This window comes from Rhipicephalus sanguineus, chromosome 9, assembly GCF_013339695.2.
Source record: "Rhipicephalus sanguineus isolate Rsan-2018 chromosome 9, BIME_Rsan_1.4, whole genome shotgun sequence".
Taxonomy (NCBI): Eukaryota; Metazoa; Arthropoda; class Arachnida; order Ixodida; family Ixodidae; genus Rhipicephalus; species Rhipicephalus sanguineus.
In genome coordinates this window covers 120,831,393-120,850,758 of record NC_051184.2, presented here as the reverse complement: position 1 = coordinate 120,850,758, position 19,366 = coordinate 120,831,393, and positions in this window count along the sequence as shown.

Sequence of the window (19,366 nt, the reverse complement as noted above, 5' to 3'; positions counted from 1 at the left end):
TATTGTTATTTCTTATCCCAAACATCTCAAAGCATAGGCTCAAACGTTTCCCAGGCAGGATCATACGCTCAACGCAAAGGATGCAGTCTGCAGCAACCACTTCACAAATTATATGATTCTGAAGAAATGATACTTAAGAGAACTAGCAGTAGAGGTCCTGCTCGAGCCTTCAATCGACGGCACCCAGCGGAAGGAATAAAGCAGGGCAGCAGCGACATGAGAGTCCTGAAAGAACGCTTGAAATGGCTTAACGATTGAGAAAAATAGCTTTCTGATGGGTCAATTACTAGACTTGTTTCTAGCAAGTACAATGGCTGAAGGACTTCGCGTCGCATTGAATTGATCGTACAGAGATCTGTACAGCAGCCGAGACAGTCAGGATGATAATGTAAGAAGCAGTAATATCCCAGAGGAATCTGACATCCCACCAGTATTAACAGGAGAAGTAAAGAAAGCCCTAAAGGGAATGCAAAGAGGCAAAGCCGCTGGTGAGGATCAGGTAACATCAGACCTGCTGAAAGACGGTGGAGAGATTAGGTTAGAGAAACTGGCCACCCTGTATACGAAGTGTCTCTCGACAGGGAGGATACCAGAATCTTGGAGGAATGCCAACATCATCTTGATCCATAAGAAAGGGGACGTCAAGGACCTGAAAAATTACAGGCCCATCAGCTTACTGTCCGTTGTCTACAAGCTATTCACAAAAGTAATTGCTAACAGAATTAATAGGACATTAGAGTTTAATCAACCAAGGGACCAGGCAGGATTTCGTACAGGCTTCTCAACAATAGACCATATTCATACTATCAATCAGGTGATAGAGAAATGCGCGGAATACAACCAACCCCTATACATAGCCTTCATAGATTACGAGAAGGCATTTGATTCGGTGGAGACATCAGCAGTCATGCAAGCACTGCGGAATCAGGGCATCGACGAAGCCTATATAAACATAATGGAAGACATCTACTGCGCATCCACAGCCACTATAGTCCTTCATAAAGAAAGCGACAGAATCCGAATAAAGAAGGGCGTACGACAGGGAGACACGATCTCTCCAATGCTATTCACCGCGTGTTTACAGGAGGTTTTCAGGGCCCTAGATTGGGAAGAATTAGGGATAAGAGTTAATGGAGAGTATCTCAGTAACCTGCGATTCGCTGATGACATTGCATTGATGAGTAACGCGGGAGACGAATTACAGCTCATGATTACTGAACTGGATACGGAAAGTAGAAGAGTAGGTCTGAAAATTAATATGCATAAAACTAAAGTAATGTGGAACAATCTTGGCAGAGAACAGCGCTTTGCGATAGGTGGCGAGACGCTGGAAGTTGTAAAGGATTACGTCTACTTAGGACAGGTAGTAACCGCGGAGCCGAACCATGAGAGTGAAATAACTAGGAGAATAAGGATGGGATGGGGCTCATTCGGCAAGCACTATCAAATCATGAATGGTAGTCTACCACTATCTCTCAAGAGGAAGGTATATAACAGCTGCATCTTACCGGTACTTACCTACGGAGCAGAAACCTGGAGACTTACAAAGAGGGTTCAACTTAAATTGAGGACGACGCAGCGAGCGATGGAAAGGAAAATGATAGGTGTAACCTTAAGAGACAGGAAGAGAGCAGAGTGGGTCAGGGAACAAACGGGGGTTAAGGATATCATAGTTGAAATTAAGAAGAAGAAATGGATATGGGCCGGCCACGTAGCACGTCGGCAGGATAACCGGTGGTCATTAAGGGTAACTGACTGGATTCCAAGAGATGGCAAACGCGTGAGGGGGAGACAAAAAATTAGGTGGGTAGATGAGATTAAGAAGTTTGCAGGTATAACGTGGCAGCAGAAAGCACAGGACCGAGTTGATTGGCGGAACATGGGAGAGGCCTTTGCCCTGCAGTGGGCGTAGACAGGCTGATGATGATGATGATGATGATGAATTGATCTTTGCAACTACCTACTTACTGAATAAATGCAGCTTCCAAGACGTTCTTACCACTCAATTCAATAAGGAACCATTGGAATGCTTTTTCGGGAAAGTCCATCAAGCAGCTGGTTACAACGTCCACCCTGAGATGCCTACATTCATGCAGGTGTCTAGGACGCTCAACAAACACACACTGCTTAAATCACCTAAGTTCGAAAACTGCGAAGCTGCAGAAGACGTCCACATATTGGATATCGCATCTCCAAAGGTGGCGAAGGTGCATCTGACAATAGCTCTAAGAACATCGCGCAAACTTGGATGGACCTATTGACGCGGAGGCATGGAAAAGTGAAGGAGTTTTCCCTTCATGTTCCACCGCAGCCCATGTAGTCGACTATATAATTCATTACTTCCTTGGTTACCTGAGCTGGAATCTTCAATCGATGTTCGCATGGGTAACCTCCTCCAGCTCACTCACCGTGACTTCAAACGTTGCACTGGTAGCTACCCTTACGAACTTAAAGACAAGGGGAGGATTGACATGCCCACATCACAGGCCCTACTATTTACTGAACACCGCGGTAGAGTATTTAGGCAACCACCCGCACGACCCTCAAAGGTTTTGGGACAAGGTTGAGGATGTCACTGACGGGCAGTTGACATTTTCGTGCAGTTGCCAGAATCGCCAGAATGCGGCAACACTGCAAGATGCAAGGCCGAGATGCACCTAAAGAAAGCTGCAACAAAAAGAAAAAGGCTAGGCTTTGCAACGTTTTGAATCCTCTTTTTGCACTGTGCGGTCATGCTTCGTCTTTGCGGGGGTGTCAATTTTCTGATATTCAATTTAAACATTTACTGTCTAAGTCTCTAATGCGAATATAATCATTTTGTTTACACCAACATATGTTTTATTTTTATGCAACGCAGAGGCATATTGCAATAAGTAGCAGGTTTTATGGTACAGGCGTAGCGAGAATTTCTTTCACACTCCATTGTTGGGCGCACACTGTTTTTGTGAGGATTTCTTCGTTGGCGTTCTTAGAAAGGTGCGTTCATCTACCAATGCGAAAAAATTTGCAGTGGCTTAGCTCGGCTATGCCAGGATATACGCAGCGTTAGCAAAGGTTCAGCTGATTATTCTTAGCTTTCCAGATTGTCTAGGATTATTAGCCTTGCTCTGTTCATTCTTCGTACGGTGAACCGCTAATTGCCAGGACACTACTTCAGGATCCGATGACATAAGCTTCTCGGCTCTTCTGCGCCGTTGAGCAGCATTTGCGCTCTCCTTCTCCATAGCGTTACCCACCTGCAAACGCCACTCAGAGGCGCTATGAAGCGGCTCCAGCGCAGTGTCAGACAGCGACTGCACAGCAAAGGCGAATAGCAGCGTGCGCGCTCGCGCCAGTGTGTCTGCCATGGCTACGACGTCACTCCTCTCGAATGCGCAGACCAGCAGCGGCGAGTCGCGCGCGGCGGAGTCTGCGCGCGTGCCGGCGCCATTGTGTCTACCGCGGCTACTACGCCGCTCCTCCCGAACTCGCAGACCAGCAGCGGCGAGCCGCGCGCGGCGGTGGCGGAGAGCGCGTGATATGCCGGCTCCGGTGAGCCAGCAGTGTGACATCACTGATCCTGGAGCATGCGCAGCACGGTTCATGAGGATCCACGCGAAATCGGCTCCGGCTAGGCAAGTGTACCTAACGCTACAAAAACGCAATTGCGCGTAATCCACGCACGTTGAGACGTGATGGTGACAGCAGCGAGAACATATGCGCAGTGCCCGCCAGAAACACGTTCTTCGCCGCACTGTTATCCTCACAGTCGTGAACTTTCCTCCCTGTGGTCATAATTATAACCGCAAAATGGAATTCGGCGCAACACCAAAGGGTAGCCAAGAATATGGACGCCAACAAATTGGTGTAGGCATCGAAGTGGTCGCTTCGCTTTTACGAGCAATCACGCGTTCTTGTTCAAGTTGTGCTTCGCTGGTAGTCAAAAGCCTGATTGTTTCCCACGCTGTTAGCGCGCGCTGCCTTAAACCCCACATCCAGCTCGCCGACCCGAGTGCACCTCGTACCTTCAGCGAATGCACGAAAACCAAATAATTTAGATACAGAGCCGGAACATACGACGTTTTGGAAGAGATGTCAATCAAGCACGTATCTGTTAAGCGCCAGGAAATATTATGTTGACCGGTCGTGCGAGAACCACCTTGCGCTTGCCGCATGTGCAAACCCCCCTGCATGTTTACAGAGAAGAGTAATCAGTATTCATTCCTTGACAAGAAGAACGCTCATGTGTCATTAAACGCATATTTCCCGCGAAGGAGCGGTTGTAATAGCAACGCCTTTTTCTGTCTCCAAGTTGCTTCTTCTCGCCGATAGATATCCGCTGCTGTCAGCGGTCCGACCGACGCGCGTCGTTGTTGCTTTATCTGGTCGATCGCGTCTCATGACCTTCCCCACCTAAAATGGTTATATCTCACACCGTGGGCCATCGCCAGCCCAGTGTTTCGCTTTGGCACCAAAGGGAATGAACCTGAAACAACACAAAGCAATGTGCGATTTCCGTCAATAAACCAGCAAAATTACTGCTGATTATAGCCTCTATACCGCATTTCCGGTTTTGTAGTACAAAAAACAAGACACAGTGCCGCCGAAAAGTCGATGTTGCTTCTAACGCCAGAGTTTGAGATTTTGAGAAACCACATGTTCGTAATATATGCCCCTGAGCTTGCAGTGGCCCGCGTTCTTGCAAAAGCTGGAGGAGAGTTATACGGACAATACAGCCGTTCCTACTAAGCCGACCGATTAACTTGTGTATGGTTCTCGGAAAGTTCGAAAAGACCACAGGCGCGTTGGTGTTAAATCTTCTACGAAAAACATAAATGAAATACAAGCATGTCAATACAAGCAGATCATGTGATGATTTTCATGCTACCACCTTTCATTTGTGATCGCCATACAGAAATATCCCGTCGTGCCAATTTTGGTATATATCCACCTAATTAAACGGCCGCGATCGCCCCGAGACCTTGTCATGTATATCACGCAGTACATGACATGCGTGTCGTTATTTGCACGATAGGACCTCTCAGTTATGTTTGCCCGATACTCTTGCGACGCCATACAATTTTTGGTGTATATCAAGTTAACGACGAGGCCGCAAGAGTACCAACACCGTGGCATGTATATCATGCCGTTCATGACATGCGTCAGGATTTATGAGCTGCCACTGAGCTCGTCATACAGTCATGTTATGCCATGCCGATTTTGGTATACATCCCATTACCGAAACCTCCAGGAGAGCACAAAGTTGTAGGCGGATAGATAGATAGATAGATAGATAGATAGATAGATAGATAGATAGATAGATAGATAGATAGATAGATAGATAGATAGATAGATAGATAGATAGATAGATAGATAGATAGATAGATAGATAGATAGATAGATACTTTCAAAGGCGCAGAAGCTCGCTAAGAAATCTGGCGTCTTTCGTTAAGCAGCTGGCGTCTTTTCGTTTTGCTATGACAAACCACAAAGCTGCTTTCATTGAGAAACGCGAAACCTTATTGAAAACCCTCAGCTGTTTCAAGTAGGCGCTGAGACAAGGATGGGACTACCATTACAAACACTACCCGCTTGCATACGGGGCTGTTACTGAATCCGGGCACTTGGGCTGCAGAAAAGGCATGTTCTGCTTAGCTGAAGAACAGCAACAGTTGCGCTGCAGAGCCGCTCGCCTTGTGTTGTTTCTGAGAGCCTGAGGTTGCCAACGGCTCCGACGCCACGGTTCAGGGCTCAAATATTACGGCCCTAATGTCGGGCTGTTCGACATGGAAGACGAGAGGGAAGGCGTGACATATAGCGAAAATACAGGATATCTTACCCTATCGGGTAAATGAAGGCAAGAGTTTGTATAGACCCTAATGAATAAGCTCCCCATAGAGCCCGTGCATTAGAATCTCGGACCACAAGGGTGGCGCAATTGGCGCCATTTCACAATCGTGCGAACATTACCAGCCCCTGAGGCGCATGCTAGGGTTGGCAGTGGTATTCACCTTCCATCGAAATAATGAAGGTGAGCTCACGCGTAGTAGAGTAGCAAATAGGCGTCTTCAGAAAACGGAAATGATGACGCACTACGACTCACCGCTCAGCCAAAGACGCGCCATCGGCAACGATGTCGAACTCGAAATGCCTGAAAACGCATCTTCCTGCGCCGCGAGTTCGGCGCACGGTAAAGTGGCTAAATGGCTTGAATCTTTGCCAGAAGTTTTCTAAGGGAAGCGAACACTGTCTGCACGTTTTTAATTTGTCAACATGACCGTGTTTAATTTATGTCGCAAGCAACCTGGAATTGCGCCTATTTTAGCAGATCTTTAAATAAGTGAAAGGGCAACAGTGACAGTGGTAGGGTAAAGGTGGTGTTCTTTTGATCGGCGCTCTTTTGGCTCAAGGTTTTCCTCTCCAGGGCTTGGCGTGTGCGCGCCTGACGTATTACTTTCTTTCTTTCTTTTACAGCAAAAGCTGTTATGAGATCATTTCACCGGCCGTTTTTGGTGCCGTAGTTGTCCGCCGCCGCCGCCGCCGCCGCCGGTGTCCGTAACCAGTATCGCTCGAAATAAGAAAAAAAACTAAATAAGAGAAAAATTCCAGGATGGAACGAGGTTCGAATCTGGGCCCTCTGCGTGGGAGCCCAGTATTCAACCTCTGAGCCATGCCGGTGCTTGAAACTGCTTTGCAAAAAGGTCCTATACAGGCTTCATGTCGGGAAGGAACCACATTAGCATATGCAATATAGCGTGGTAAAAGAGTAGAATAAGCACCAAGCGTCGCACAACGCGAATTCTGCAACCAGGCGTCACACACAATGCGAATTGCGCAACGAGTAGGTTGTTGAATGCTTCGAACCCATTACAAAGAGCTCTTCCATAATTCTTCATCGTCATCACGCACAGCATCAACAAAGTGCGCATAATGACTTACATGCGTTTAGCAGGTACCACGACTGTCTGTAGAATGACGAAAAATGGCACAGTGCCTGCTGCCCTACTTCTCAAAAATTACAATGATTTATAGCGTAGTGGGTTCCTCGCAAGTGCACTTCTGTTGGTTGCCAAGGAAGCCCATAAGGCTCCCATGATCCATTTCCTCAGGGTCTCAATAAAGTCAATTCTCTCTCTCTCTCGCTCTACGTTTCTCTGGTTAAAGTGTGTTATAAAGCGTGGCGGGACAGTTAAATAACGACCGGGCGTCACACAATATGCATTACGTAACTAGTGGGTCGTTTAAAGCTTCCAACCCATTACAAAGGGCGCAACCATAAATATTCATCGTCATCAACCGCCGCATCAACAAACTGCACATAATTGCTTACATACGGTACCTCGCTTCTCCGCAGAACAACGAATAATGTCGTGCTGGGTGCTTCCCAACTTCCCAAAAATTACGCTTTGTGGCGTAGTGGGTACGTTGCTAATGTACTTGTATTAGTAGTCACAAGAGAGTTTATAACGGGCTCTAGAAATGCCGCTCTTCCAGCTTTCGCTGTGACTGTGCTGCGCTTTCCGCGCAGGCCTGGCGTTTTTTCTTTCTTTCTTTCTTTCTTTCTTTCTTTCTTTCTTTCTTTCTTTCTTTCTTTCTTTCTTTCTTTCTTTCTTCCTTTCTTTCTTTCTTTCTTTCCTTCTTTCGTTCTTCCTTTCTTTCTTTGTTTCTTTCTTTCTTTCTTTCTCAGTTTCTTTCTTTCTTTCTCATTATGATCTGCATCCTCCTAACCGTTTCCTTCTTCTATGCCAGGAATTGGACTTTCATTCAGGTGCTTATCAGCCCAGCACTTCAGTTGATAGAAACAATGAAGGTCATGCTTTTATATCCAGCTAATATTACAAAAATGGCTAATAAAAATGCCTGATCGCCGGCGAGAGGACTATCGACAAAGCATCAAACTACAGGAAAACGGCGCATGCAAATACGAATGCGACCGCCGCATCAACGAAGGCCGCATTTCTGTAAGCTCGCCGGCGCCGTGTATATCACGTACGGCGCCGCTACTGAAATTTGTTTGTTATAATGGCCTCTCTTAAAGGTGTTTGCGCCATATTGCCGGATATTTAAAAGCTAAGTTGTGAGACTTGGAGATGCGCGCCCGTTCTTTTTGCAGAAGCCATCTCGCACAAAAAGCCAGATCGCGCGAAAGCCAGCTCGCTCCAGAAGCAAGGTCGCGCGAAAGAGAAGTATTCTTCCTTTTGTTCTTCGGGCGCCTTGATGATCAAGTTAACGCAGGCAAAACCACATATAGCGTAGCCAACTGTAGCATGCGCACGCTCGCGTCAAAGAAAAGTCGTCTTCCTCTTGTTCTTTGAGCGCCTTGCTGATGATAATAACGCGGGCAAAACCACATTTAGCATAGCCAACTGTAGCATGCGGCGCTCGCTCCAGTCCGGTGCGTGCTATAGTTTCATAGGAGGCCTCTATAAGGCCACAGTAGCGCGCTTCCTGTCTCTTTCTACAGTCGTGAGTCAGGCCGTTTCGATAATAATAACATGAACGACGAAGACAAGCCGATGGAGTGGAGGGCTCGCAAGCAACAGCAGTGCGGTCTCGCCGCCAAGACCCTGCGGTGAGAGCTCGCGAGGCCTTAGAGAGACGTCAGCGTCGTGCGGACGCCAAGATACCACACGTTCCTCGACCACACGTTCGGCCACAGCTGCAAGGTCTGCGACCGCTCGTGGTTTCACAACAACCTGACCACAAAACAACGTGTCACGTCTTTATATGACAGTAGATGAATTGTACGGAGCATTCAGGGTTTACCCGATTATCTCCGAACCAGCTCCTCAATCATCATTCACTTAGTGGAAATAGCGTGATTTGTTCACTTGTTTTTTGCTGTTACTAAACATACCAATGTTGGCCCCTGTTTTGCTTAAGGGTATTAGACTTTCTTATAATTGTTCAACTCGCCTAGTTGTTAACTGTTACCTCTGAAAACTTACTTCTATTTACATGTTTTTATTTGGTCTTCTGTGAAACAAGGCTGCCCAACGTCACCACTTCCGTTCACTTGTAAAGTGTGAGTAAATGCCTTAACCACACGAATGCCTTCCATTTTCTATCAACATGCCTACGTGTAAACACGACGCGAACGGCAACAGGAATGTCAACGGCGCAAGCGGGCGCTATGGGGAATTGGCTAACAACAATAAAGTTGTAAACGTGCCCCGACGTCCTCGATATTTTGAATGAAAACGATCTATATTTCTCCTAAAATTGTCCTCCAAGTAACTCCCTTGCGCTAAAACGTATAGCCGACTTTAAAGGAATAGGAACGTCAAAATTTGTAGCTGTGTTTTATTTGCGTCCAGTAAAGCACTGTCATGCCTCCAGAGCCTATATAACGTCCATGTGAGCGTGAGTGCACCATAAAATATAATTACAAGATCTTCTTCAAAGGTAGTTTCGGTACCTACAGTAATTTGACGTCACGGCAGGGTATCAGCTTCTCGACACGTGCTCGCGCAAGATATCGCGACGTTTCCACGGCCACTCCGCTCCTTGCTTCCGTTTTGACGCACAGGCTACCATTTCGTATGTTTGGTACCTGACGCCAGCACAGTTAGCCATACTGGTGCGCAAAATCAACACTATTGATGCTGTAGTCTCAGGTCACACTGGTTTCGTTAACAGAAGGTGCGTCATGCGAATGATTAAAATGTCAAAATAAAATACCTCACCAGCATTTTCTGAGATTCACACTTGGTGAAAGTCGTCTCTGTTTACAGGAGATTGTAGGCGGCGTAAAGTCACCTTCGAAAATTGGTGTCTACCACAGGGCGTAAACGCAGTCATAGGATGTGTAAGCGTGGTCTTTATAAGCTGGCTTCCCGCGTTCTTCGTTGCCGTGAAGCCTAATTAAAACCTCGATGGCGAAATCATCGTCGATGTGTCGCTGTAGACTCTGCACAAAAGTTTGAACGCGGAGGAGCACGTTCAACTCTAGGCGTTTCACAACAAACTGGCCTCCGCCATGTGACTTCTGCGGATGTGCTAAGCATCTTCGCTCGTAATTCACCTCACAGACTGTAATGACTTCCGTTTTTTTTTTTCAAAGTGCCCTTCAAGCAGGCCGGCGGGTGAAGAGTGCCAGTTTTTGTGCGTGGTAGGCATCTGCGAAAGGTGCCAGTACTTGTGCACGATGGGAGATTGTGATGGAGGACATCGATCTTCTGAGGTCGTTTTCGCACACACTGGAAATCTGAATTTATGCCCTTTTCTCTGCACAACTTCGGCTTTACAGGACAGAACACAAATAATAAAAAAACCGTCGCTAGCAATACGAATAAGGTGCGCATTTCAAAGGTTTGCATAAGTCTTCAAAGCACCACTAAAACGCAAGATGCGAATACCTAACCCGATCACCCAGCGGAGTTACTTGGACGGACCGAAGAAACATTCCACCCATCCATTGTAAACATCAGGATCGAATTCATCTTGTTGGTTCACGCGTCACGCGCCTCTGATGATGTCATGTAAATCTGTTATACGTAGGAGCATTCTCTTGGATAAAAAAATTATAGGAGCACGCCAAATTTTCTTTCAGGTAACGGCATCGTAGATTTCAGGGAATTAGCGATGGGTTGTCTTGAGCAAATAAACTTGTACGAGAAAAATCTGAACGGTAAAACGAAAGTATCGCGATATATTTCGGTCACATGCGAAGTGTCGGGAAAAAAACTCACGCTCTGGAGATCGAGTCGGACCCTACGAAAGCTGGAACCATCGTTATTTGCAGTTGCTCTCTGGAAGGACGCCGAATTATTGTTGTAATATGTGCGCTCAGGCTCACAGAGAGAACGCAAGGTGAGCGGGTCCGCAGCGCAATCTTCGCTGTTCTGCACCTGTACCCCACTCGGCGTTTCTTTACGCCAACTGGTCTGAGTAACCAACAGCTCACGGGCGCAAGCGGACTCTGTTTCTGGCGGTAATCCCATTATTGCAGCTGGGCCTGCCCGTACATAATCTAGAATTTTACTTAAGGTTTTGCGTTTCTTGCGGAAAATAGCTGCTTCCTTGCGATAGTTTAGCGTAGTTTCATATTAGGCGCATAACTTTGCAAAAAGTTTGGTAAGAAACTTGCGCCACAGCTACTGATGAAACAGAAGACCAGACACTTGTTTCTGTTAACCATTTGGCTCCATTGACAGTGCCTGGTTGCCGGTGAACATTTCCAGACTTATAAGGGACAGCTTACTGCTCTCCCAAAGTAGACCACGCAGTGCTGTAAATCCACCACCATTTTCCTAAAGAAATAAATAGCAGAACGCTTAATAACAAGCGTAATATCCACTTTCCTAGACAAGCGGGACGGCTTACCGCAGTCCAGCTATACAGTACATATATTCTTAAAGGGGTACTGACACGAACATTTTCAGTTGTTGTTTTTTTTGCGTGAAATGAAAGCCCAAGCCCTCAAGAGCCTAGAAAAGGTAGTGCTAAGTGCGAGTGCACCCTGAGAAAGTAATTACAGTGAGTTTTTAAAAACTAGTTTCGGTTCCTACTGTACCCTGACGTCACAACACGGTACGAGTTTCTCGTCACGTGCTCGCGCAATACATCGTGACGTTTCCACGGTCGCTCCGTACCGTGGCTCCGTTGGTGACGTGCAAACGGCTATTTTGAATGTTTTGGTGACGCACAAGCGGCCATCTTGAAAATTTTGGTACCTGACGTCATCAGAACTAGCCAGACTGCTGCGTGAACTCACCAGAATTAGTACTGTAGCCTGACGTCAAGCTAGTGTCGACGTCGGCAGGTTCGCCATGAAAAAATTTATTTTAATATCAAAATAAAATATCTTATCAGCATTTGCTGAGAATCACACTTGCTCAGAGTCGTCTCTGCATACAGGAGATTTGTATGGCAGAGTAAACTTGCCTTCGAAAAAAGGTGTCGGTACCCCATTCAATGAAATAGCGTAAGCTTAGCAATATTCTTGTATTCCATTTCAGCATCTAGCGCACAAGACAAGGACGGAGTGAAAACGGACGAATACAGATGCTGTCCTCGTCAGCTGTCACTCGGTCCTTGTTTTCTGATTTGTGTGTTGGATGCTGAAAACACACTAAATGCTTTATCATTTGTTTTATAGCTGGCGACAACTTTCTGTGGCAGCACAGTAAACTCTGCCGAGCAGAAGTGTGCAGTTCGTCACTGCTCTGCTACCTATAATGTCCTCGAAAGTAATTCTTTCTAGATTACTTAGCATGAAGGAAAACCTAATAGCTATTTCTTTCCTTTTTATGTTCAATTATTTTTGCATTGAGGGAAAGGTTATCCCGTTATGTATTTTCTCTTTTTGCTGTTTCTGGTTTTCCGGCGTCAATTTCGCGCTTTCCCACCCTGCTAAAGACGATGGCGAAGATGGGTTGAATAAGGCACACATCGAAGTTTATAGGCGAGTGTGAGTGATTGTTCATGAGTTGATAAGTATGCATCGAACAAACAAAATAAAACACACACACAGATGCATTCCAAAACAATTCGTTCTCCGCATACTATAACGCGGAAATGATTTTTATTGTACGCAATAGAGACTACAAGTTCAAATGGATCTCTCTCATTGCGATAGCCACATTAACGTCGACCACCTGGATATTTTCAGCAAGACCCCCAGCTTGAAGGCAAAAGTGTGATCAGCAACAGTACATGACAGAAATGACGCATTTGATGCATTGCTTGCGTACGCGGTCCGTATTTTCGATTGCTCATTGTCGCCGATACTAGCACGTCGAAGATGGCGTAGTGTAACACTGGACGCGTCAGCGTTATGGCGGGAGGCGTTACTATAAGAGCGATGAGAGCGCTTTACCATGACACATTTACCACCATGCTTCGACTGGTCATCGCATCGCGTCCCCTACTTTTTTCCAAAATATAGGAGGCGCTAGCCCATGGCGGACACGTTGATGTCGATTAAACGGTCTACAGCCTGCCTTTCTCTCTGCTATAAAAAGAAAGAGAGAAAAAAGAAAGCAAAAAGGGTTCGGGGGGGGGGGGGGCAGCGCTGCATAGTTGTGCGAAGAATGAGGAAACATCGGAGAAGGTGGCGTTAACGTCCACCTTTCCTCCTCTTCATCCTCACTTTTGTTACCCTCCTCTTCACCATACGTCTTGCTGTCGTAACGGTGCCGGAGGTTGTGCTTGTGATTAGCTAGACCGCTATGCTACGGCACATGCGGGCGCTCGCAATGCAACTAAACTTTTTATATGGTGTCTTGTTTTCACGTAGAATTTGCAGTTCAGTAAGTCCCGATTTGTCGTCGTTTTTTTAGCAAGTAAAACCGCTGGATTCAATAAAACACCTTACGCCGCTTGGTAATGCAGAATATTCCATACCCGCCACAGTGGTTGTGGTGCTCGACTGCTGACCCGAAAGTTGCCGGATTGAAACGCGGCCGCGGTGGCCACATTTTCGGCGCTGGCTAAAATGCTTGAGACGCGTGAACTTAGATTTAGATGCACGATAAAGAACCCCAGGTGGTCGAAATTTTTGGAGTCCTCCATTACGGCGTTTGTAAAAATAATATTGTTGTTTTGGGACGTAAAACCTCAACAACTGTTACATTAAGGCGAACGCCTAGATGCCACTTCGGACACGAAAGTTGACTGGCGTCCAGGATTGGCGTTCCCCGTCAGCGGTGTCCGAAGGAGTGATGCAAAAAATCATCATCACATGATGACGTCAATGAATACCACTGATTATATTCAATGACGTCATCAGAATGAGGTGAAGGTGGCGATAAAACAACACCTTGAAAGTCAAAAAACCATTTACAGTCTCTTGTCGAGTGCTGTCTTGCGATTTCAGAATATTACGCTGATGACGAGGTGATGGTGCGAACAGTACTTTATCTGAAACTTGTTGCTTCGCAGATTTCAACAACATCGTGGCCATCGAATTTCTTTGCCTGATATTTTTACGTGGTCGTGAGGTCGACGAACACAAAAGTCAGCACGTCCGAGATGAAACTGTTTATTTGGCCGAACTTGTGGCCGAGAAACTGAGAACTAGAACTACAGCAATACACACTGTTCAATGATAGCGGCGAACAGGGCGTCGTCCGTCGATCAACTGACAAGCGGTGAAGCGCGTCGGCATTTAAACATGTGCCGTCGAATATCCCAGCGTTATCGCTGGCAGTCGCGCCAATTCTAGAATGAGCTCGAGTGTGCGCGTCTTGCGCACAATCTTAACAAAACGATGTACAATGATCGGGAAGCTTCTCGAACAATGAGGCGCGGTTCGCGCTGAGCGTTGCCGACAGTCTTTGTGGGCGAAAACCGAATAAAGCAAAAGTGATAATAGGAAACGCCCGTGGCAATATATCGCAGGCAGACACACAAGAGGTGCTCAGTTGTCTCGGGAGTGCCGCATACCTCGCCATTCACACTCTGTGCACGGTCGATAAGGTGTAGGTAAGGACAAGTGAACGCCGCACCTAGTCGTAATCTGTGCAGTCATGAGCGGACTCGCTCAGACTGGCAGACACGGATCGAAACGTGAGTTTGAGTGCGCCTGGGTGAGTGATATTTTGGTGAGTCTGAGTCCAAGTGAGTCTGGTTGAGGAAAATTTGGTGAGCCTGAGTGAGCCCTAAGTGCCAAATATATTTCTGGAGCGTGTCTAAGTGAGCTCCACATTTTTTGCCTAACTATGGTCCTATGTACTCAACTTCAGCATTCTTAAAGGCCCTACACCCACTTACCGTTACGCTCACGTGTTCTCACACATACTTTATTGCACTAGTGTCCATACGCCAGCTCAATATTTATTGATCTGTGGGGGAGGGGGGAGGTTTTTTGACTGCTGCACGCATACTCTTTCACGGAAAGTTCTGCATATAAATATCTCGTGTGAGCCCTCTCTTTCAATAAAAATGTAATTACCGGAAGGGAACCTCTGGTAACTCGGTTATAAATGTACGAGAACAAATGGTGCCAAGTGGAGCACCGATTATGTCAGATATTGGTATTAAACAGCATGGTCGACAAAGCTAATTATACGCTAACGGACTCATGAGTCAAGAAACTCAGACTCACTCGGACTCAGATCGAGCCGTGAGTTTGAGTGAGTCTGAGGAAGTAATATTTCGGTGAGTTTGCGTCCGAGTGAGTACGTTTCAGAGACATTTCAGCGAGTATGAGTACGAGTGAGCCAGAATGGCATAATATATTTCATGAGTGAGTGTGAGTGAGCTCCACATTTTTTGGCGACCTATGCTTGTATTGCACAATTTCATGGTACACGGTATTTTAACGTGCATGTCTGGCTCGAGTTTGTGAATACAGCGGTGACGACGACTTGGTAATGACCAATATGCTGCAGTTGTTTCGCGGAGGAGTGAATACACAACGGTGTTAGTACCCGGTCGTGAAAATGGAATGTACAATAATGTGGTGTTATCGTGAGCCATGTTTGCCTCCGCACCGTTTTGCCCGTTTCCATGTATGCAGAAGTGCCCTGGTATCCACTCCTTACATGATCACCAGTTTCCAGGGCTACATCGCGTGGTTCGGCCACTTCTTGAGCAGAAAATAATATGGTCCTCGTTTAAGCGCCGAATCTATTACTTGAAGCGCTGGTTTGCAGTCACAAGATATAGTCCATTTGCAAGGTGGCTGCGTCGATATATAACCAGTTACCTAGCGGATGGCCACAATCTCTGCCGCCGTCGATGTTGTTAGGTGATTTAGACGAAGCGTTCGCTGCTCTTCAATCTTGGTATGACGAACGTCGCTGTTGAAGCAGTGGTTAACACAGACCCGTCAGTAAAGACATCCATAGTCAACGTTGAAGCGCCCCACTCAAGAAGGATTGGCTCCACTGCGGTGCGTTGTGATGCTGCTGTAGAGTTCTCAATTAGTTACCATGCAGCCGTACAAAAGCCCGAGAAATAAAGAGAAAGCGATTGCCAAATAGCTTTTTAAACAGCTGAGCTGACGCGTGGCAAAATGTCATTGTCGTCCTGCATTCACAGGTTGAACGAAGAGGAGCCACGCGAAGAGAGGTGTTGCCAGATCTAGCTATACCAAGGCAGGCAGATCCAAGAATGCATAGTATGAATAGTAAGGAAGTGGGAAAGGGAAGTGAGGGTGAGGATGACTGATTTAAGGGTGAAGAGCAGGTGGGAAAGGAGGAGATGAGAGGGTGAACAATAGCATAGCCATGTACAGTATAGCATAGCAAGGGGTGGGAAAGGGAAGTGAGGGTAGGAAGAGTCATGTCAGAGTGAGGATGAGGGAAAGGACAAGGTGGGTGCTATAGCATAGCATAGACATGCATAGTACAGTATTACAAGGTGATTGGAAAGAGAAGTGAGGGCAAGGAAGAGTGGTGTGAGGGTGAAAAGGAGGGAAGGAAGTAAAACATAGCATAGCCTTGTATAGTATATTAGAGCAAGTGGGTGGGAAAGGGATCTGAGGGGTAGGAGGAGAAAAATGAGGAGCGGAGAAACTGAAGCATAGGATAACTTTTTACTCGTGCGCTTGTGTTGTTAAGTCTTCTCTGTCTTTCGTCTTTTGCTCTGTTTAACAAAGAACCCAAACCAACTAGCGCAACTCGCCCTTTTGCTATAGTATAGTGAGGAGGCGGGAAAGGGAATTTTGCGTATCCAAGCAGAATGCATTATAGTGGCACGTGCCTAAACGCAAGCCGCACGAAGGTCACTTTGTGCGGCTTGGAGCCTCAAGCGCTTGGTACCCAAGCACTTGGGGCCACAACAGCTTGGGTACCGAGCAATAAAACTCTGCTATCGTGGCTTTGGAACTTAAACCATCAGAATTTAAATTCTGTCCTCCCTCTATGTGTTCTTTACTATCTGAAACCTATCGCTCCTGCTCCAAGAGGCAGACCAGCAGATTTTTGTCCTCGTGCGTGTGACGCCGCGTACCTTACACCAAAGTATGACTAATGCCCTTACCACACGGTTAGTCTAACCACAGTGAAGTACGACGACCGTTCAGTCTAATTGCTGTTGTACCTTGTCACACGACAACCCTAACCGCAGTTAATCCGCTAACGACCCGTTTTCGTAAACGAAGGCAGGCAACCCCTGTTAGCGCCATTAACTGACAACATGGCGGCCCCCATGTCGGACCCGAGCAGCTCGGCTCCCAGCAAAATAATGAGCCAAAAGCGTGTCAAGTGGATCCGTTGCGATGACGGAGACGTTGGTACGCATTCAGTAGATAAATTAACGGCTTTGAGGTCCGATACAAGAAACGTGCAGATTTATAAATCCAGTGTGCAAACCTTGAACTCCAGTCTGCCGTGGGCAAAGGTCCGTATAGGGACCGTGCAGTCGAGTTCTCCCGTGTGACTGCAGTAGAGTTACTGTATATTATGCTACCTTTAGGTAGCAGAGTTGCGCATCGGTTTTCCAAACGCCGCTAGCAACCGTGCATTGCGGAGAAGCTGACGCTCGGGCCAACTTTTGTATTTCTCAACGCCGCCGCTGCAGCTCACCCAATTAACTCTAGTCATCGACAGCCAATGTTTATCGCCGGCATTCGACACGCCAGACACGTTTATCGGCGACGCGGTAGGCATGTAGCCTGCAAAAATGGAGTGCGACTTCACCGCATAGCTGTGGTTCCTAGCCGGACCTATGCGCTACTCTGCTACCTAAAGGTAGCATATACAGTGACTCTAGACTGCAGCACCAGAACGCACAGCCTAGCAGATAAAGAAAGCAACGTTGAGACGTCCCAGGGACGAAAGCAAACGCGATGCACGACTCTCCGCCTCTGTATGAGTGTGCAGACTGTGGCCGGGCCAGAAGGGGGCACGCCTGCGAGCGTATGTTTTCTGCTTGCCGCTAGTAGCCAATATCAGCCAACTTGAGACGGCCCACAGTGAGCAACGCAGCTCCCTCTGATCAGTGGACGGTGCCTATAGAGTGAAGAACAACGGAAGACTTTCTGTTTTAATTAGGCATCCAACTTCACGACGTGGTAGGTACCGAGACACGTAGCTACGCGATGCTACGCGTTGGAAACGAATCGTTTTTGTGCAGAATGGCGCATTTCTTAAGCTTGCGCAATCATTTGCTACTAATGGCACTGTGCATTTTCAACGTCTTCCCTGACTAAAGCTAAAACTGTGTTCGTTACACGCGTACAAGTTTGTCCGTGCTGCCAAAATCTCGTGTGCATTTCACGAGATTGATACGCGGCTGCGTTCGTTCATTGAACAGGGATTCACGCTATTTGGTAGACGCGCATCAAAACACGCTGCTGACGCGTCCGTAATCGAGCATCAAGCTCTGTACAAGGCGGTGTTATAGCAGTGTTGCACAAACGCAGCCATGTATCAACTAAAGAACGCTTGGAAGTGCTAGAGTAGAGGTGCACAAGCGCGCGTCAAGCGGCGAAAACCCCTTGAGGGTTTTCGCCGTACGTGTACGGCAGAAGCTTCCTGGTACCAAAGGGTTTCCGTCGTACATGTACGGCATGGCGTTTATTTTTAGGACGCGCGCCTTTTTCGATCATTTCTCTTCCTTCGCATGTGCTGCCACGCTTCGGGAATATGTGGAATTTTTTTTCATGCGCCGATGTCTCTCCCTTGTTGCTCTTTTTATGCTTCGCAAAACGGCGCGCCGGCTATCGCTTGCGCAATCGAGCGCGCCCGCGGCGCGGTTGGTTGGTTTCAAACGCGCCTTCTTCGATCATTTCTCTTGCTAGAAATGTGCTTCCACGCTTCGGGAATACGTGGAAATTTTTTTAATGCGCCGATATGTCTCCGTCTTTCTTTTTTTTTTTTGCTTTCCAAAGAGGCACGGCGGCTTTCAGTGGCGCATCAGATCGCGCGCACGCGGTCCTGCTGGTTTCGGTTTCGTCCTTCGGGTGGTTTTCACTTCTTGCGCCCGCAAAGATGATGGCCGTTTGGTTTCTAATCTATCAAAGGGTGACCGCTTGTTACTCTCTCGTTTATTGCTCCCCGGCGTGCGATTACATCTGTTTCCGTGCGGCGCTAAATTACACAAACGACGCCGCCGTGATTGCGTTTCCTGTTTTGGGGTTTCGGAAAAACTAACTACGTCTTGTTAGCAATAAGAAGAAGGATTACTGTAGCTTTTTCACTCGTTTTGCTTTACGGACGGGCGCACAACCATAGAGTTTTCTTCCGTGCGCTCATTGATGCAGTTCGCTTCCGCTATGGAATCGCGCGCCGGTTGCTCGTGCGCGGCGAGCCATGCTTCAAAGACTATCACACCCTGAAAAGTTTTTCAGTGTTAGAGCACGAACATTTTTAACCGTAAAAGTACTTTGGTGCGCTTATTTTGTATGTCTGTGAGCTATGTTTAATACAATGCATAACTTTTATTTATAAAAGACTGTTAAGTTTTTTTTTTGGGGGGGGGGGAAATCTTGCTTGAT